Genomic DNA, 22241 nt, shown 5'->3' with positions numbered 1-22241 from the left:
ATAGTGTTGCAGTTATGGATAGGGTGAAGAAAAAGATCAGCTTAATGTATGATAGGACCATTCAAAAGTCTGACAGCAGCAGGGAAGAAGCTGTTCTTGAGTCGTTTGGTACGTGTCCTCAGACTTTTGAATCTTTTTCCTGATGGAAGAAGGTGGAAGAGTGAATGTCCGAGGTGCGTGGGGTCCTTCATTATGCTGGCTGCTTTTCCAAGGCAGTGGGAAGTGTAGACAGACGTAGAGAGTGTAGACAATGGATGGGAGGCTGGTTTGCGTGATGGACTGGGCTACGTTCTCAACCCTTTTTGTAGTTCCTTGTGGTCTTGGGCAGAGCAGGAATCATACCTGATATATGCAGAAAGAATGCTTTCAATGGGTGCATCTGTAAACATTGGTGAGAGTCGTAGCGGACATCCCAAATTTCCTTAGTCTTCTGAGACAGTAGAGGCGTTGGTGGGCTTTCTTAACTAAAGTGTCGGCATGGGGGGGACCAGGACAGGTTGTTGGTGATCTGGACACCTAAAACTTGAAGCTCTCGACCATTTCTACTTCGTTCCTATTGATGTAGACAGGGACATATACTCCACTATGCTTCCTGAAGTCGATGACTATCTCCTTCGTTTTGCTGACTTTGAGGATTATTGTCGCCGCACCAGATTCTCCATCTCATTCTCCGTCTTGTCATTGTTTGAGATCTGACCCACTGCAGTGGTGTCATCACTTGAAAATCGAATTGGAGGGGAATTTGACCGCGCAGTCATAGGTGTATAAGGAGTATAGTCAGGGGCTTGTGCCCCTTGTGGGGCCCTGGTGTTGAGGATGATCCTGGAGGAGGCGTTGTTGCCTTACTGATTGCGGTTTGTGGGTTAAGAAGTTCAGGATCCAAAGATGTGCGGGTTAGGTTGATTGGCAATGCTAAAATTGCCCCTTAATGTCCTGAGATGTGTGGGTTAGCAGGGTAGATATGGGGGTAGGACCTGGGTGGGATTGTGGTCGGTGCAGACTCGATGGGCCAAATGGACTCTTTCTGCACTGTAGGGTTTCTATGATTCTATGATCTATGATGATCCAGTCACAGAGGGAGGAGCCGAGGCCCAGGCCATGGAGTTTGCAGATGGGTTTCGTGGGAATAATGGTGTTGAAGGCCGTTGTCTCTACCAAAAGACAGGACCATTCCACCAATGGAGAGTCAGTCTGGATTTTGCCCCTTGCAGTCTCAGCTGGGTTTTGAACCTAAACTAAAGTCAAGAATGCAGCCTGCTGAGCTGAGACTGGCACCAACCTCCTTGATGTTGAACTTGCCAGTCGCAATGAGCATTTGTCTGACACATGTCCACAAGCCCTGGAAACACTTTTGTCCTGTGGAGACCTCGGAGTCAGAACTCGTTACAGCTTGTTTCGTTAAGGCAGACTAAGACCTGGAGGCTAAAATCCCATCATCTTTCCGCACTCTGTCCAAAGAGACAGTTTATGAGTGTTGAGCAAGAAGGGGAATTTTCCCGTGAAGCTTTAAAAAGCACTGACAGGACATTACCGGGAGCACTGCTTTCTCCAGTCACAACTGGAGGCTTCAGGACAGGATTTAACTAACATATCCGTACAGAGCGCCTTCGGAGCTTCATTCCCCATCACTGGCTCCAGGGGGGGGGGGTGAATGCAGCATTCACTGAGACGTCCTGATGTACAGTCGCTCAATGTGCTCAGAAAGCTGGTCTCAGCAGAGGATGAGGTGATGGGGAGACTGCGATTTGCTCTGGGAGTGAAAGGACAAAGAGAATCAGCCAGATGACTCACTCAGTATGTAGTGACTGCTGCTGTGTGAACTTTGCGTGTGGGTAGATTGTAATACCCCCATGGTGCAATAGCCATTAGTTCTCAAGGAAGTCTGTGGCGCAGTGGGCAGCTTTGACTTTGAGCCAGAAGTTCCGGGTTTGAGTCCCACCCCAGGACTTGATGACCAAGGAAGGTGCGTTCGTAATGCGGTCAAACAGGTTGAGTAACAATTGTCCAGGGGGGGAGGGCGGGGTCGTAGGGGGGACGCGGAGAGAGTCTCAAAATTCTATTTCTGCATCGAGGCAAGGTACTAACATGGATTGACGATTGGCTGTCAGACAGAAGGCAGAGAGTTGGGATAAAAGGTTCTTTCTCAGAATGGCAACCGGTGACAAGTGGTGTCCCGCAGGGTTCAGTGTTGGGGCCACAGCTGTTCTCTTTATATATTAACGATCTAGATGACGGGACTGGGAGCATTCTGGCCAAGTTTGCCGATGATACAAAGATAGGTGGAGGGGCAGGTAGTATTGAGGAGGTGGGGAGGCTGCAGAAAGATTTAGACAGTTTAGGAGAGTGGTCCAAGAAGTGGCTGATGAAATTCAACGTGGGCAAGTGCGAGGTCGTACACTTTGGAAAAAAGAATAGAGGCATGGACTATTTTCTAAACGGTGACAAAATTCATAATGCTAAAGTGCAAAGGGACTTGGGAGTCCTAGTCCAGGATTCTCTAAAGGTAAACTTGCAGGTTGAGTCCGTAATTAAGAAAGCAAATGTAATGTTGTCATTTATCTCAAGAGGCTTGGAATACAAAAGCAGGGATGTACTTCTGAGGCTTTATAAAGCACTGGTTAGGCCCCATTTGGAGTACTGTGAGCAATTTTGGGCCCCACACCTCAGGAAGGACATACTGGCACTGGAGCGGGTCCAGCGGAGATTCACACGGATGATCCCAGGAATGGTAGGCCTGACATACGATGAACGTCTGAGGATCGTGGGATTATATTCATTGGAGTTTAGGAGGTTGAGGGGAGATCTGATAGAAACTTACAAGATAATGAACGGCTTAGATAGGATGGACGTAGGGAAGTTGTTTCCATTAACAGGGGAGACTAGGACGCGGGGGCACAGCCTTAGAATAAAAGGGAGTCACTTTAGAACAGAGATGAGGAGAAATTTCTTCAGCCAGAGAGTGGTGGGTCTGTGGAATTCATTGCCACAGAGGGCTGTGGAGGCCGAGACGTTGAGCGTCTTCAAGACAGAAATTGATAAATTCTTGATTTCTCGAGGAATTAAGGGCTATGGGGAGAGAGCGGGTAAATGGAGTTGAAATCAACCATGATTGAATGGTGGAGTGGACTCGATGGGCCGAATGGCCTTACTTCCGCTCCTATGTCTTATGGTCTTATGGTCTTAACAGTGATAAAGTGGAGATGGTCGAGAGTTTCAAGTTTCTAGGTGTTCAGATCACCAATAATCTGTCCTGGTCCCTTCACGCTGACACTATAGTTAAAAAAGTCCACCACCGCCTCTACTTTCTCAGGAGGTGAAGGAAATTTGGCCTATTGGCTACAAGTCTCATCAACTTTTACAGATGCACGATAGAAAGCCTTCTTTCTGGTTGTATCACAGCTTGGTATGGTTCCTGCTCTGCCCAAGACCGCAAGGAACTACAAAGGGTCATGAACGAAGCCCAGTCCATCACGCAAACCAGCCTCCCACCCATTGACTCTGTCTACACTTCCCACTGCTTCAGAAAAGCAGCCAGCACAATTAAGGAGCCCACACACCCCGGACATTCTCTCTTCTACCTTCTTCCGTCGGGAAAAAGATTCAAAAGTCTGAGGTCACGTACCAACTGCCTCAAGAACAGCTTCTTCCCTGCTACCATCGTACTTTTGAATGGACTTACCTCGCATTAAATGGATCTTTCTCTCCACCCCAGCTATGACTGTAACACTACATTCTGCACTCTCTCCTCTATGAATGGTGTGCTTTGTCTGTATAGCGCGCAAGAAACGATACTTTTCACTGTATGCTAATACAGGCGGCACGGTAGCACAGTGGTTAGCACTGCTGCTTCAAGCTCCAGGGTCCCGGGTTCGATTCCCGGCTCGGGTCACTGTCTGTGTGGAGTTTGCACATTCTCCTCGTGTCTGCGTGGGTTTCCTCCGGGTGCTCCGGTTTCCTCCCACAGTCCAAAAGATGTGCGGGTTAGGTTGATTGGCCAGGTTAAAAATTGCCCCTTAGAGTCCTGATGCGTAGATTAGAGGGATTAGTGGGTAAATATGTGGGGGTAGGGCCTGGGTGGGATTGTGGTCGGTGCAGACTCGATGGGCCGAATGGCCTCCTTCTGCACTGTAGGGTTTCTATAATTAAAAAAAAAACACGTGACAATAATAAATCAATTCAAAATCAAAATCAGTGAAGCTGAATTATAGGTTGGGCATTGGAATATTTACATGCCTAAGTGGTGGCACAGTGGTTAGCGCTGCTGCCTCACAGCGCCAGGGACCCGGGTTCAATTCCAATCTCGGGCCACTGCCTGTACGGAGTCTGCGCGTTATCCCCGTGTCTGCGTGGCTTTCCTCCGGGTGCTCCGGTTTCCTCCCACAGTCCAAAGTCTCCCATAAACCGAAACCCACGTTTGAGTAGGTGTGATGTGAGTGGAATGGCAGGGCACAGGACTGACAATCACCCTCTAGTTTGACAAATAGATCATTCGTTTGATGAAAGATCACTACGGCAGCAAGTGCATAATTGTGATGATAAAACAAATAAAATAAATAATTAGGATTCATAGCATAGTTATGGGCAATCATTAAAATGAAGTATAAAATAATTAAAAGGATTACACAATATTGAACGTGGCAGTATACATATAATAGCAATGCGTTGCTAAATGTGGATGTCCTTACTTTACAAGGTAAACATGAGTTTCCCCCGGGTGCTCCGGTTTCCCGCACGGCCCAAAGATGCACAGTTTAGGTGGATTAGCCATGCTAGATTGCCCCTTCATGTCCAAAGATGTGTACCAAGAACAGTGCAGCATTGGAACAGGTCCTTCCTGGTAAATCTATTCTGTACCCTCTCCAAAGTCTCCACATCCTGGCGACCAGAACTGTACGTAATCTGTGGCCTCGCTAAAGTTCTATGCAGCTACAGCATGTCTTGGCCAATTTTTATACTCTATGCCCTGACTGATGAAGGCAGGCGCGCCGTACGCCCTCTTGATCACCTTACCCACTTGTGTTGCCACTTTCAGGAAACTGTGGATCTGTACGCCCAGATCCCTCTGTATGTGTAGGTTAGATGGATTAGCCGTGGTAAATGTGCAGGGTTACGGGGATACGAGAAGGGGGTGGGCCTGGTTAAGATGAGAGTCGGTGCAGACTCGATGGGCCAAATGGCCTCTTTCTGCACTGTAGGGATTCTATGAATCTAAAATCAAAAGGGTTTGTCACTCTGCATTTTGTATTCAAGTCCATAAATCACATGTTGCCAGGTTGGTTCATTGAATTCTCAATCATTTGAATACAATTTGTACTATTCTGATAACTGTACAAACTATAATATTATTCTTGTCAAAAAGTTGTTAAAGTTTATTTATTAGTCACAAGTAAGGCTTACATTGTTGCAATGAAGTTACTGTGAAATTCCTCGAGTCGCCACACTCCGGCGCTTGTTCGGGTCAATGTGCCTAACCAGCACGTCTTTCAGAATGTGGGAGGAAACCGGAGCACCCGGAGGAAACCCACGCAGACACGGGGAGAATGTGCAAACTCAGCACAGACAGTGACCCAAGCCGGGAATCGAACACAGGTCCCTGGCGCCGTGAGGCATCAGTGCTAACCACTGTGCCACCGTGCCGTCCCGTCTGAAAGACAATTGCGTGAAGTGATTGGAATACGATACTTAGTGCTTCACAGATCAGATAGCATGTTCTCCTTCCCACAACAGAATGAATCACATCCCGAGATAAGTGTGTAGTGGTTAAACCTAATAATGAATGAAAAAAATTGACATTTACATTTATTTTCCATTTGATTTATTATTGTCACGTGTCGTTATGTAGTGAAAAATATTGTTTCTTGCACATTATACAGACAAAGCATACCGCTCATAGAGTACATAGGAGAGAAGGGAAGGAGAGAGTGCAGAATATTGTGTTACAGTCATAGCTAGGGTGTAGAGAAAGATCAACTTTGCCCAGTGGCACAGTGATTAGCACTGCTGCCTCACAGCACCAGGGACCCAAGTTCAATTCTGTGTGGAGTTTGCACATTCTCCCCGTGTCTGCATAGGTTTCCTCCGGGTGCTCCGGTTTCCTTCCACACTCCAAAGATGTGCGGGTTAAGTGGACTGGCCATGCTAAATTCCCCCTTAGTGTGAGAGAGATTAGCGGGATAAAAATGTGGCATTGCAGGGATAGGATAGGGCCTGGGTGGGATAGTTGTCGGTGCAGACTCAATGGGCCAAATGGCCTCCTTCTGCACTGTAGAGATTCTATGATATGGTAGGTCCATTCAAAAGTCTGATGGCAGCAGGAAAGAAGCTGTTCTTGTGTCCATTGGTCATGTCCTCAGACTTTTGTATCTTTTTCTTGACAAAAGAAGGTGGAAGAGAGAATGTCCAGGATGTGTGGGGTCCTTGATTATGCTGGCTGATTTTCCAAGGCAGTGGGAAGTGCAGACGGAGTCAGTGGATGAGAGGCTTGGATGGATGGGATACCAAGTACCTTTCATGATGTCCCAAAGGACTTCACATTGATTCAATTACTATTTGTTTGAAGTAAAGCAATTATTATAGCGCACTGTAGGCCAATCAGTGCACAGTAATGTTGGTAAGGAGATAAAATGGTGAATCAAATTGTTTTCCCATGGCATTGGCTGGGGGAACCAATGTCGGCCAGGGCAACGGGAGAACTCCCTTGCTCATCTTCAAATAGAATCATGTTATCTTTTATTTCAGCCGACAGAGCGGCACAGTAGCACAGTGGTTAGCACTGCTGCTTCACAGCTCCAGGGTCCCGGGTTCGATTCCCGGCTCGGGTCACTGTCTGTGTGGAGTTTGCACATTCTCCTCGTGTCTGCGTGGGTTTCCTCCGGGTGCTCCGGTTTCCTCCCACAGTCCAAAGATGTGCGGGTTAGGTTGATTGGCCAGGTTAAAAATTGCCCCTTAGAGTCCTGAGATGCGTAGGTTAGAGGGATTAGCGGGTAAAAATATGTGGGGTAGGGCCTGGGTGGGATTGTGGTCGGTGCAGACTCGATGGGCCGAATGGCCTCCTTCTGCACTGTAGGGTTTCTATGATTTAAGGGCCTCGATTCAATGTCTCATCAGAAAGTACAGCGACTAACTCAGTGCTGCCCAAGAGAGCCAGGTGAATTTTTGCCGAAAGACTTCCAAAAGTCCAATAAACCACATCCACTGGCTCCCCCTCATCAACTCTACCAGTTACATCCTTGAAGAATTCCAGTGGATTTGTCAAGTAGGATTTCCCTTTCATAAATCCATGCTGACTCTGTCTAATTCTACCACTGTTTATCAAGTGTTCAGATGTAAAATGTTTTATAATGGACTCTAGAATTGTCCCCACTACTGATGTCAGACTGACTGGTCTATAATTCCCTGTTTTCTCTCTACCTCCCTTTTTAAACAGTTGGGTTACATTAGCTACCCTCCAATCTGTAGGAACTGTTCAAGAGTCTATAGGATCTTGGAAGATGACCACCAATGCATCCACTATTTTTAGGGCCAATTCCTTAAGTACTCTGGGATGTAGATAATCAGACCCTGGGAATTTATCAGCCTTCAATCCCCTCAATTTCCCCAACACCATTTCTCTATTAATACTGATTTCCTTCAGTTCCTCCCTCCCACTAAACCCTGTGTTCCCCAACATGTCTGATATCTCATCAGTGTCCTCCTTTGTGAAGACAGAACCAAAGTGTGTATTTAGTTGGCCAGCCACTTCTTTCTTCCCCATTATGAATTTCCCTGTTTCTGACTCTACATTTGTCTTCACCAATTTATTTCTCTTCACACTCTTCACACACCAAAAGAAACTTTTACAGTTAGTTTTTATGTCTCCCACGAGCTTAGTCTCGTACTCTGTTTTCCCTTTCTCACTCAATCCCATGGTCCTCCTTTGCTGAATTCTAAACTGTCCCCAATCCTCAGGCCTGTTTGTTTTTTATGTGGCCAATTTGAATGCCCCTTCCATGGATCTAATTCCGTCTCTAGAACATAGAAAGCCACAGCACAAACAGGCCCTTCGGCCCACAAGTTGCGCTGATCATATCCCTACCTCTAGGCCTATCTATAGCCCTCAATCCCATTAAATCCCATGTACTCATCCAGAAGTCTCTTAAAAGACCCCAACGAGTTTGCGTCCACCACCACCGACGTCAGCCGATTCCACTCACCCACCACCCTCTGAGTGAAAAACTTACCCCTGACATCTCCTCTGTACCTACCCCCCAGCACCTTAAACCTGTGTCCTCTCGTAGCAACCATTTCAGCCCTTGGAAATAGCCTCTGAGAGTCTACCCTATCCAGACCTCTCAACATCTTGTAAACCTCTATCAGGTCACCTCTCATCCTTCGTCTCTCCAGGGAGAAGAGACCAAGCTCCCTCAACCTATCCTCATAAGGCATGCCCCCCAATCCAGGCAACATCCTTGTAAATCTCCTCTGCACCCTTTCAATGGCTTCAACATCTTTCCTGTAATGAGGTGACCAGAACTGCGCGCAGTACTCCAAGTGGGGTCTAACCAGGGTCCTATAAAGCTGCAGCATTATCTCCCGACTCCTAAACTCAATCCCTCGATTAATGAAGGCTAGTACGCCGTACGCCTTCTTGACCGCATCCTCCACCTGCGAGGCCGATTTAAGAGTCCTATGGACCCGGACCCCAAGGTCCTTCTGATCCTCTACACTGCTAAGAATGGTACCCTTCATATTATACTGCTGCTTCATCCCATTGGATCTGCCAAAATGGATCACTACACACTTATCCGGGTTGAAGTCCATCTGCCACTTCTCCGCCCAGTCTTGCATTCTATCTATGTCTCGCTGCAACTTCTGACATCCCTCCAAACTATCCACAACACCACCTACCTTGGTGTCGTCAGCAAACTTACCAACCCATCCCTCCAGTTCCTCATCCAGGTCATTTATGAAAATGACAAACAGCAAGGGTCCCAGAACAGATCCCTGGGGCACTCCACTGGTCACTGACCTCCATGCAGAGAAAGACCCCTCCACAGCCACTCTCTGCCTTCTGCAGGCAAGCCAGTTCTGGATCCACAAGGCAACAGCCCCTTGGATCCCATGCCCTCTCACTTTCTCAAGAAGTCTTGCATGGGGGACCTTATCGAACGCCTTGCTGAAGTCCATATAGACCACATCCACCGCTCTTCCTTCGTCAATGTGTTTGGTCACATTTTCAAAGAACTCAACCAGGCTCGTAAGGCACGACCTGCCCTTGACAAAGCCGTGCTGACTACTTTTGATCATACTAAACTTCTCCAGATGATCATAAATCCTGTCTCTCAGGATCCTCTCCATCAACTTACCAACCACTGAGGTTAGACTCACCGGCCGGTAATTTCCCGGGCTGTCCCTGTTCCCTTTCTTGAATATAGGGACCACATCTGCAATCCTCCGGAACCTCTCCCGTCTCCATCGACGATGCAAAGATCATCGCCAAAGGCTCCGCAATCTCCTCCCTCGCCTCCCACAGTAACCTGGGGTACATCCCATCCGGTCCCGGCGACTTACCAACCTTGATGCCATTCAATAGTTCCAACACATCCTCTTTCTTTATGTCCACATGCTCGATCCTTTCTGTCCACCGCAAACCAGCAGTACAACCACCCAGATCCCTTTCCACCGTGAATACCGAGGTAAAGTATTCATTAAGCACCTCCGCCATTTCTAACGGTTCCGCACAAACTTTTCCCCCTTCACCTTTTAAGGGTCCTATGCCTTCACATCTCATCCTTTTACTCTTGACATATTTGTAGAAAGCCTTGGGATTCTCCTTAATCTTACCCGCCAAGGTCTTCTCATGACCCCTTCTCGCTCTCCTAATTTCCTTCTTAAGCTCCTTCCTACATCCCGTATACTCCTCTAAATCCTTAACACCTCCTAGCTCTCTGAACCTTCTGTACGCCTCTCTTTTCTTATTCACCAGGTTCATCACAACCTTCGTGCACCACGGTTCCCGTACCCTACCAACACCCCCCTGTCTCATCGGAACGTTGTCATGCAGAGCTCCAGACAAACATTCCTTGAAAATCCTCCACTTTCCTTCGGTACTTTTCCCCAAGAATGCCTCCTTCCAATTTACCCGTCTAATTTCCTCCCTGATGACACTGTATTTCCCTTTACTCCAGAGAAACACTTTCCTAGCCTGCCTGATCCTATCTCTTTCCAATGCTATCGTGAAGGAGATAGAATTATGATCGCTATCCCCAAGATGCTCACCCACCGAGAGATCCTCCACCTGTCCAGGTTCATTAGCCAGCACCAGATCAAGTACAGCCTCTCCTCTAGTAGGCTTATCCACATACTGTGTCAGGAAACTCTCCTGGACACACCTAACAAACTCCTCTCCATCCAAACCCCTAGCCCTAGGGATATTCCAATCTATGTTTGGGAAATTAAAATCTCCCATCACGACAACTCTGTTATTCCTACATCTCTCCAGGATCTGTTTCCCCATCTGCTCCTCAACATCTTTGTTACTATTGGGCGGCCTATAGAAAACACCCAGCAAAGTTACCGACCCCTTCCTGTTCCTAACCTCCACCCACAGAGACTCCGTAGTCAATCCCTCCACGGCGTCCACCTTCTCTAATTTCCATTGTGAGCCATGGTTTGGCTACAGTTCCTGTTTTACATTTGTGCCAGACAGGAATGAACAACTGTTGCGGCTTACCCATGTGCTCTTTGAATGGTTGCCATTGCCTATCCGTTGCCATCCCTTTAAGTAACGTTTCCCAATCTCGCCAACTCGTGCCTCAAACCATCGTAGTTTCCTTCATTAAGATTCAGGACCCTGGTCTCAGAATCAACCACGTCACTCTCCAGCTTGATGGAGAATTCTGTCATGTTATGGGTCGCTTGTCCCCAAGGGATCTTGCACAACTAGATTACAAATTATCCCTTTCTCATTACACAGTGCATTAACGCTGTCATGCACCATTACATTGAGATGATAATAATAAAAACAACAATTTGCATTTATATCGCAACCTTAATGGGCGGCACGGCGGCACAGTGGTTAGCACTGCTGCCTCATAGCGCCAGGGACCCGGGTTCCATTCCTGGCTTGTGAGGCTGTACGTTGTCTGCGTGGGTTTCTTCCGGGTGCTCCAGTTTCATCCCACAGTCCGAAAGACGTGCTGGTTAGGTGCATCGGCCATGCTAAAATTCTCCCTCAGTGTTACCCGAACAGGCGCCGGAGTGCGGTGACTAGGGAATTTTCACAGTAACTTCATTGCAGTGTTAATGCAAGCCTTACTTGTGGCACTAATAAATGAACTTTAAAACTTTCAGTAGAGCATTCTAAGATGCTTTATAAGATTGTTAAATTTGGCACGCAGTCACATAAGGAGTATGAGGAAATGTGATCCAAATCTTGGGCAAATAGGTAAGTTTTAAGAAGGAGAGAGAGCTGGAGGAGTGGGGACATTGACAGGGAAATCCAGACCTCGCCAGCTGAAGGAATGGACACCAATGGGTTTGCAGAAGAGAGTAAGAGTTTTAACAACATCAGGTTAAAGTCCAACAGGTTTATTTGGTAGCAAATACCATTAGGTTTCGGAGCGCTGCTCCTTCGTCAGATGGAGTGGAAATGAAGAGACCAGATTGGAGGAGCACAGAGATCTTGGAGGGTGGTAGGGCTGGAGGAGGATACAAAGATAGAGTGAGATGAGCATTTTAGCATGGAGGGAATGCTAAGGCAAGGGCTCCAGGATGAATGGGACTTGATCCAGGGTCAGATATGGGCAGCAGAGGATTAGGGTAAATTTGAATGACAACAGGGTTTGATAGGATTCATACAATCATAGAACCTACAGTGCAGAAGGAGGCCATTTGGCCCATCGAGCCTGCACCAACAATAATCCCACCCAGGAACTTTCCTAGCCTCATAACTCCACATATTGACCCTCCTGATCCCCCTGACATTCAGGAGGCAGTTTAGTATGGTCAACCAACCTAACCCGCACACCTTTGGACTATGGGAGGAAACCCACGCAGATACGGGGAGAACGTGCAAACTCCACACAGGCAATCACCTGAGGCTGGAATTGAACCCGGGTCCCTGGCACTGTGAGGCAGCAGTGCTAAACCGCTATGCCATCGTGCCGTCCCAAACAGGATTAGACGGGGATCTATGCAGAATGAGGCCGAAAGGTTTTTCTGCGAACTTCTCTTGTCCTTTGCTGCCTGCGTTTGGCTGCTGCCGCGGTGGTGGGCAGTGATGAACGATTTTGTTGACAAGGTGTCGTGGTGTGAGGCAGAGATTTGTGATCCAGAGTGGCCCGAATTCGTGTTGTGTGGGTGGATTCAATTCTCCAACTCCCACACTCCGTCCGTATTTATTCCAAGTTATTTTTGTGCATAAACATGCAGTAGACCTGTGTGCCTGAGATCCAGTTAAATAATTTGGGGTGTTAGCTGTGCAGTATATGAAGTATGCAGGAGTGGTACTGCCGCAAGTGAATTGCAGTTTTAAGTCCGAGGGAAATGCGGCAACCAATTTGTGCATTGCAAAATCTCAGAACAGCACCGTGCAGAGCGGCATGGTGGCACAGTGGTTAGCACTGCTGCCTCTCACGCCAGGGACCTGAGTTCGATTCCCAGCTTGGGTCACTGTCTGTGTGGAGTCTGCACATTCTCCCCGTGTCTGTGTAGGTTTCCTTCGGGTGCTCCGGTTTCCTCCCACAGTCCAAAGATCATAGAATCCTACATTGCAGAAGGAAGCCATTCGGCCCATTGAGTCTGCACTGACCTCAATCCCACCCAGACCCTATCCCCATAACCCCATGCATTTACCCTAGCTAGTCTCCCTGACGTTGAGGGGCAATTTAGCATGGCCAATCCACCTAACCTGCACATCTTTGGATAGAGATGTACTGGCTAGGTGGATTGGTCATGCTAAATTGCCCCTCAGTGTACCCAAACAGGTGCCAGAGTATGGCCACTGGGGGATTTTCACAGTAACTTCATTGCAGTGTTAATGTAAATCTACTTGTGACATTAATAAATAAACTTGAAAGTGAGTGGGTAATCTGTTTTAATGATGTTGGTCGAGGGATGAATACTGGCCAAATAAGAACATAAGAAATAGGAGCAGGAGTAAGCCATCGAGCCCTTCAAGCCTGCTCCGCCATTCAATAAGATCATGGCTGATCTGATAGTGGGTTCAGTTCCACTTACCCGCCCGTTCCCCATAACCCTTAATTCCCTTAATGGTTAAAAATCTATCTATCTGTGACTTAAACACATTTAACGAGGTAGCCTCTACTGCTTCATTGGGCAGAGAATTCCAAAGATTCACAACCCTCTGGGAGAAGAAGTTCCTCCTCAACTCTGTTCTAAATTGACTCCCCCGTATTTTGAGGCTATGCCCCCTAATTCTTGTTTCCATTGTAAGTGGAAATAACCTCGCTGCTTCTACCCTGTCTAGCCCCTTCATTATCTTATATGTCTCTATAAGATCTCCCCTCAACCTTCTAAACTCCAATGAGTACAGGCCCAGTCTACTCAATCTCTCCTCAGAAGCTAACCCCCTCATCTCCGGAATCAACCTGGTGAACCTTCTCTGTCCCCCCTCCAAAGCTAATATATCCTTTCTTAAATAAGGGGACCAAGATTGCACACAGTACTCTAGGTGCGGCCTCACCAGTACCCTGTACAGTTGCAGCATGACCCCCCTGCTTTTATACTCCATCCCTCTCGCGATAAAGGCGAACATTCCATTTGCCTTCTTGATCACCTGCTGCACCTGCAAACTGAGTTTTTGTGATTCATGCACAAGGACCCCCAGGTCCCTCTGCACAGTCGCATGTTGTAATTTGTCACCGTTTAAATAATAGTCCATTTTACTATTATTCCTTCCAAAGTGGATAACCTCACACTTACCAACGTTATACTCCACCTGCCAGATATACCCCGGAGAACTCCTTGCTCCTCTTTTGAAGTGGTGAATTGCGATCTTTTACATCTGCCTGAGAGAACAGGCAGTACAGACAGTGTCAGTTTAATGCCTCCTTCAAAAGAGGGTTTATTTTATATCCATTAAGTGTTTAATTGTATTCAGGTGGTGGGCATTCACTTGCTTAGTAAGAACTGTCAGAACCTGTGTTGGTTGGGTTTGGAGGGTGCATGCTTGTAACATGTGTCTCTGTAAATAAAAGATTGTAAATATATAAAGATTAAGCTCCAGTTTCCCTACACCGTCTGGCAATCTGGAAGAGCGCAGAGAGGACACTTCCAACATTTCGCTCTCAGTACTGCAGTGATATATCAGCTAAGGCACGAGCAGCACGGTGGCACAGTGGTGAGCACTGCTGCCTCGCAGCACCAGGGACCCGGGTTCAATTCCGGCCTCGGGTGACTGTGGAGTTTGCACGTTCTCCCCGTGTCTGCATGGGAATCCTGCAGTGAGTAACTCACTTCCTAACTGCCCAAAGACTGTCCCTCACCTACAAGGCACAAGTCAGGAGTGTGATGGAATACTCCCCACATTCCTGGATGGGAGCAGCTCCAACAACACAGTCCGAAAGACGTGCTGGTTAGGTACATTGACTATGCTAAATTCTCCCTCAGTGTACCCAAACAGGCACCGGAGTGTGGTGACTAGGGGATTCTGACAGTAACTTCATTGCAATGAAAGCCTACTTGTGACAAATAAATAAACTTTTAAGATTTTGTGTTTTCTTTAATTTATTAATTCACAGGATATTAGTATCACTGACTAGGTCAGTATTTGTTGCCCATCCCTAATTCTCACCCTTTGAGAAGGTGGTGGTGAGCCGCCTTCTTGAACAGTAGGTACACCCACAGCGCTGTTAGGGAGGGACTTCCAGGATTTTGACCCAGCGACAGTGAAGGAATGGTGATGATAGTTTCAAGTCAGGATGGAGTGTGGCTTGGAGGGGAACTTGCAGCTGGTGATGTTCCCATGCATCTGCTGGGAACACCATCTTCTAGTTGGTTGTGTTCATGGGTTTGGAAAGTGCTGTTGATGGAGCCTTGGTGAGTTCCTGCAATACATCTTGTAGATGATACACATGGTTGTCACTGTGCATCGTTAACGGTGGGACTAAATGTTAAAGGTGATGGATGTGATGCCAGTTAAGCAGGGCTGCTTTGTCCTGGATGGTGTCAAGCTTCTTGAGTGTTGTTGAAGCTGCTCCCATCCAGGAATGTGGGGAGTATGTGGGGAATGTGCCTTGTAGATGAGGGACAGTCTTTGGGCAGTTAGGAAGTGAGTTACTCACTGCAGGATTCCCAACCTCTGGCCTGTTCTTAAACCCACAGTATTTCTATGGCTGGTACAGTCCAGTTTCTGATCAATGGTTACACCCAGGATATTGATGATGGGGGATTCAGTGATGGCAATATCTTGAATGTCAAGATAGATAGTTAGTTGCTCTCCTGTTGGAGATGGGCATTATTTGACACGTGCGTGGCACAAATGTTACTTGCCACTTGTCAGCCCAAGCCTGAATATTGTGCAGGTCTTGCTGCATTTGGACAATGGACTGCTTCAGTATCTGAGGAGTGATGCTAAACATTGTGCAATCATCAGCAAACATTCCCACTTCTGACCTAATGATGTAAGGAAGGTAATGGATGAAGCAATTGAGCATGATTGGGCCTTGGACACTATCCTGAGGATTCCTACAGTGATCTCCTGGAACTGAAATGAATGAGCTCCAACAACCACAACCATCTTCCTTTGTGCCAGGTGTGACTCCAACCAGCGGAGGGTTTTTCCCCTGATTCTCAGTTCTTTCAGTGGCTCCTTGATGCCACATTCGGTCAACTGTAGCCTGGATGTCGAGGGCAGTGACTCTCACCTCACTTCTGGGGTTTGAATATTTTGTCCATGTTTGGGCCATGGGTGTAATAAGGTCAGGAACTGAGTGACCCTAGCAGAACCCAACCTGAGTGTCAGTGAGCAAGTTGTTGCTGTGTAAGTGATGCTTGATAGCACTGTTGATGACCCCTTCCATCACTTAACTGCTGATTGGGAATAGACTAATGGGGTGGTAATTGGCCAGGTTGGATTTGTCCTGCTTGTTGTGTAGAGGCCATACCTGGTTGCCAGGTAGTTCAAATCTCTGTAGTGTTATCATACATATGAAATATTTTATTCTCACGGTTAGATAATACCACAGTAGATTATATGTACCAGCATTCAGCATGGATTACATTAGTACGTATTTTAATCTTAACAGCGCTATATCACATATATTGTTTTAGTTTAGTTCATTTATTCGTGTCACAAGTAGGCTTCCATTAACACTGCAATGAAGTTACTGTGAAAATCCCCTAGTCCTCACACTCCGGCGCCTGTTCGGGTACACGGAGGGAGAATTTAGCATGGCCAATGCACCCAAACAGCACGTCTTTCGGACTGAGCGAGGAAACCGGAGCACCCAGAGGAAACCCGCATAGACACGGGGAGAACGTGCAGACTCCGCACAGACAGTGACCCAACCTGGGAATCGAACCCAGATCCCGCTGTGAGGCAGCAGTGCTAACCATTGTGCCGCCGTGAATGTTAACATTCTTGTATGTCATGTACTGTGGTGTAAACCCTCCTGTACGATTATATTTTGAAGTACATAAGAAACTTATTTAGCTGTGAAAGTCTTTGGAGAATACCGATGATTTGAAAGCGCTGTATGAATGACAATTTTTATTTGTGTCAAAGAACAAAGAACAAAGAACAATACAGCACAGGAACAGGCCCTTCGGCCCTCCAAGCCCGCGCCGCTCCCCGGTCCAGGATTGAATCCTGAATCCAGGATCCCCGCCCAATTTTCCAGCCTACCTACATACCAATATCCTATCCACCGAGCTGTCCCTCACAGCTACGATGCTTTGTTCATTACAACCTATTAACTCACCCCCACCCCCCCATTCCATGTGATCTCCAGGGAGAGGCGAAAACCCAGAGTGAAAACCCCAGGGCCAATATGGGGGAAAAAAAATCTGGGAAATTCCTCTCCGACCCCCTGAGGCGATCGAAACGAGTCCAGGAGATCACACTAGCCCTGATCGGAAAATGCTTCCCAACCCTAGTCATTTCCACTTCCACGAACACCATATGAATTCCCTGCCCCCGAGACAGGTTCCCAACTATCCGCAGTCTCACTCTGTACTGGCACCAGCAAGATGATCATAGAATGAAGCCTTGAAACGAGAAACAAGGAACAATTAGCCCGCGCCGCTCCCTGGTCCAAACTAGACCACTCTTATGTATCCCCCCATTCCCACTCCGTTCATATAGCTGTCTAGATAAGTCTTAAACGTTCCCAGTGTGTCCGCCTCCACCACCTTGCCCGGCAACCCATTCCAGGCCCCCACGACCCTCTGTGTAAAATATGTCCTTCTGATATCCGCGTTAAACCTCCCCCCCTTCACCTTGAACCTATGACCCCTCGTGAACGTCACCACCGACCCGGGGAAAAGCTTCCCACCGTTCACCCTATCTATGCCTTTCATAATTTTATACACACTGTGTCAAAACGCACTGTGTTGAGATGAATACAGCATTCAGTGATTACAAGTTACGAGTCTCTCTTGGTTCGATGTTTGTGGACTTTATTTGTTCTGTACTGGGGATGATGTCATTGTTTGACATCCGAGTGGCATCTCAGGTCTGCACCAAATCAGATGGAGGTGTGGGGAGAGAGGTAAGATGGCGAGCCTTGCTGTACCAGGCTCCTTTGTCTCTGACTCAGTGAGCAATCCCAGTGGGGAACTAAAGACCTCTCTCAAGTCCACGCCAGCACATTTACTTCATTCTTTACTCTGTCTCAGAAAGTATGTTTATGAACTAAACCCCACCCACCTCATTGATTCTCTTATCCTTGAGTTGCTGTTCAACAAAGAACAAAGAACATTACAGCACAGGAACAGGCCCTTCGGCCCTCCAAGCCTGCACCGACCATGCTGCCCGACTGAACTAAAGCCCCCTACCCTTCCGGGGACCATATCCCTCTATTCCCATCCTATTCATGTATTTGTCAAGACGCCCCTTAAAAGTCTCTACCGTATCCACTTCCACTACCTTCCCCGGCAACGAGTTCCAGGCACCCACTACTCTCTGTGTAAAACATCTGCCTTGTATATCTCCTTTAAACTCTGCCCCTCGCACCTTAAACCTGTGCCCCCTAATAATTGACTCTCCACCCTGGGAAAAAGCTTCTGACTATCTACTCTGTCCATGCCCCTCATAATGTTGTAGAGGTCTATCAGGTCGCCCCCCAACCTTCGTTGTTCCAGTTTCTCCAACCTCTCCTCATAGCTAATGCCCTCCATAACCAGGCAACATCTTGGTAAATCTTTTCTGTACCCTCTCCAAAGCCTCCACATCCTTCTGGTAGGGCGGCACGGTAGCACAGTGGTTGGCACTGCTGCTTCACAGCTCCAGGGACCTGGGTTCGATTCCCGGCTTGGGTGACTGTCTGTGTGGAGTTTGCACGTTCTCCTCGTGTCTGCGTGGGTTTCCTCCGGGTGCTCCGGTTTCCTCCCACAGTCCAAAGATGTACGTGTTAGGTTGATTGGCCATGCTAAAAATTGCCCTTAGTGTCCTGAGATGCGTAGGTTAGAGGGATTAGTGGGTAAATATGTAGGGATGTGGGGGTAGGGCCTGGGTGGGATTGTGGTTGGTACAGACTCGATGGGCCAAACGGCCTCTTTCTGTACTGTAGGGTTTCTATGATTTCTGAGTGTGGCGACCAGAATTGAACACTATATTCCAAGTGCGGCCTAACTAAGGTTCTGTAAAGCTGCAACATGACTTGCCAATTTTTAAACTCAGTGCCCCGGCCAATGAACACAAGGATGCTGTATGCCTTCTTGACTACCTTCCCCACTTGCGTTGCCACTTTCAATGACCTGTGCCCACCCAGATCCCTCTGCCTATCATTACTCTTAAGGGTTCTGCCATTTACTGTATACAAACTGGGAGTTGAACTCCACACCAGGCCAGTGTGATTGAATGACACCAGCCAGCGCTATCATTGCAATCAGACAATAGTGAATAGCGTGCTGCACAGTAATGGGTTCCCAATAATTTTATTGTAACGATTCACAGCTCCATTGATTTTTGATTTGATTTATTATTGTCACATGTATTAGCATACAGTGAAAAGTATTGTTTCTTGCACGGTATACAGACAAAGCATACCGTTCATAGAGAAGGAAAGGAGAGAGTGCAGAATGTAGTGTCACAGTCATAGCCACGGTGTAGAGAAAGATCAACTTAATGCGAGGCAGCTCCATTCAAAAGTCTGACAGCAGCAGGGAAGAAGTTGTTCTTGAGTCGGTTGGTACGCGTCCTCAAACTTTTGTAGCTTTTTCCCGACAGAAGAAGGTGGAAGAGAGAATGTCCGGGGTGCGGAATTGAACCTGGGTTCAATTCCTGAATGTCCGGGGTACACATTCCTTCTATTCCCCAGAACTGTTACATCTCGTACCCGCGCTGATTCGATTAAATATCTATTTCACAAAGAGAAGTTCCAACCGTTTGATGAAAATGAGGTCTCAATAAATTCATTCTCTATGTTAGCTTTTGGCATTCTTTTAGTTTGAAATTTGTGATAGATTATTTGCTCTGATGAAGAGCAGATGACATAGTGGGAGAGGTCAGTGACTGGGAGATGACTCCGTCTCTAAGGAGACAAATGAATCCACACTCAGTCGAAACAGCAGTGTTACTGGGTTGGATCCAGGGCCGTCGCTGAATATTATTCCTCCAGTTTTCCACCCACTTTACTGAAGGTTTTGACAACTTGATGCTCTGTATTCGCAGGTGAAGTTCAAGAATCATGGTGGCACAGCGGTTAGCACTGCTGTCTCACAGCGCCAGGGACCCGGGTTCGATTCTCAGCTCGGGTCACTATCTGTGCGGAGTCTGCCCATTCTCCCCATGTCTGCGTGGGTATCCTCCGGTTTCTTCCCACAGTCCAAAGATGTGCGGGTTAGGTGGATTGGCCAGGCCAAATTATCCCTTAGTGTCAGGGGGACTAGCTAGGGTAAATGCATGGAGGTTAGGGCCTGGGTGGGATTGTGGTTGGTGCAGACTTGATGGGCCAAATGGCCTCCTCCTACACTGTAGGATTCGATGATCTTTGTCATTGCATCCAACATCTGGTGAGTGAAGGTGGAGGGTAAAGGGGCTGGAGTAGCTATATAGTGAAGCTACTCTCCACAACAACTTACATTTATATAGCGCCCTTAACATAACAAAACATCCCAGGGTGCTCCACAGGTGCATCATCAAACAAAGTTTGACAATGAGCCACACAAGGGGACATTTGGGTAAATGACCAACAACTTGGTCATTGAGGTAGGATTTAAGGTGCATCTTAAAGGAGGAAAAAGAGGGAGATGTGACAGAGAGGTTTAGAGAGGGAATTCCAGATCACAGTGGTTCGCACTGCTGCCTCACAGCACCAAGGACCCAGGTTCAATTCCAACCTTGGGAAACTGCCTGTGTGGAGTCTGCACGTTCTCCCCGTGTCTGCGTGGGTTTCCTCCGGGTGCTCCGGTTTCCTCCCACAGTCCAAAGATGTGCAGGTTAGGTTGATTGGCCATGCTAAATTTCCCCTAGTGTGAGAGGGATTTGCAGGGTAAATGTGTGGGGTTACGGGAATAGGGCCTGGGTGGGATTGTGATTGGTATAGATTCGATGGGTTGAATGGCCTCCTTCTGTACTGTAGGGATTCTATGGTTCTATAAACAGTTTAGGTGGATTAGCTGTGGTAAATTACCCATTAATGTCCAAAGATGTGAAGGTTAGGTGGATTGGCTGTGTTAAGTTGACCCATTGACCAGAAATTTACCATCCCATCCACCACAGGAATTGGAGTGGAAGAGAGGCAGGCCATAGAAAGTTCCGTTGACCTCGGGCGGGATTTTACGGATTCGGGCTCTTTCTTTCCAACACAGGCCGGAAGTTAAGGCCCATTATCTACTTATTAACGGACTGCTGTTTGTGCATGAACTGACTCCCATGTTCGTCTTACAATAGTGACTGCACATCAAATATATTACATTGGTTTAAACAACCTTGGGGTGTACGTAAGTTTCAGAATGTCCAGCGGCCATTAAAGACTCTGTATCAATGCAAGTTAGTAAGAAGTCTCACGACACCAGGTTAAAGTCCAACAGGTTTATTTGGTAGCAAAAGCCACCTTGTGTTTTTGCTACCAAATGAACCTGTTGGACTTTAACCTGGTGTCGTGAGACCGTGATTCTTGAACTTCACCTGCGAATACAGAGCATCAAGTTGTCAAAACCTTCAGTAAAGTGGGTGGAAAACTGGAGGAATAATATTCAGCGACGGCCCTGGATCCAACCCAGTAACACTGCTGTTTCGACTGAGTGTGGATTCATTTGTCTCCTTAGAGACGGAGTCATCTCCCAGTCATTCACCTCTCCCACTATGTCATCTGCTCTTCATCAGAGCAAATAATCTACCACAAATTTCAAACTAAAAGAATGCCAAAAGCTAACACAAAGATGTGAGGGTTAGGGGAATTAGTGGGATAAATACGTGGGGATAGGATCTGCGTGGGAATGCTCTTTCAGAGGGTCGGTGCAGACTCGATGGGCCAAATGGCCTGCTTCTGCACTGTGGGGATTCTATGATAACTTGCATCGATGTGGAGATGCCGGCGTTGGACTGGGGTAAACACAGTAAGAAGTCTCACGACACCAGGTTAAAGTCCAACAGGTTCATTTGGTAGCAAAAACAAAAGGTGGCTTTTGCTACCAAATAAACCTGTTGGACTTTAACCTGGTGTCGTGAGACTTCTTACTAACTTGCATTGATACAGAGTCTTTAATGGCCGCAGGACATTCTGAAACTTATGTACACCCCAAGGTTGTTTAAACCAATGTAATATATTTGATGTGCAGTCACTATTGTAAGGCGAACATGGGAGTCAGTTCATGCACAAACAGCAGTCCGTTAATAAGTAGATAATGGGCCTTAACTTCCGGCCTGTGTTGGAAAGAAAGAGCCCGCAGGAATGAGAAGACTTTTTTTTGGCAGCGATGCTGGTTGACATATTAACAACGGACATCAGGGAGTGTCTCTTCAGAAGTCACTCTTCAAAATGCAGCTAATGAAAATACAACAAAACTTACTCCAATTTATAAATCAAAGAAAGGGTTTAATAAAGAAACGTCATTACTCCAAACCTGGGGCCTCA

This window comes from Mustelus asterias, chromosome 25 (genome assembly GCF_964213995.1).
Source record: "Mustelus asterias chromosome 25, sMusAst1.hap1.1, whole genome shotgun sequence".
Classification (NCBI taxonomy): Eukaryota; Metazoa; Chordata; class Chondrichthyes; order Carcharhiniformes; family Triakidae; genus Mustelus; species Mustelus asterias.
This window is presented reverse-complemented; position numbering follows the sequence as displayed.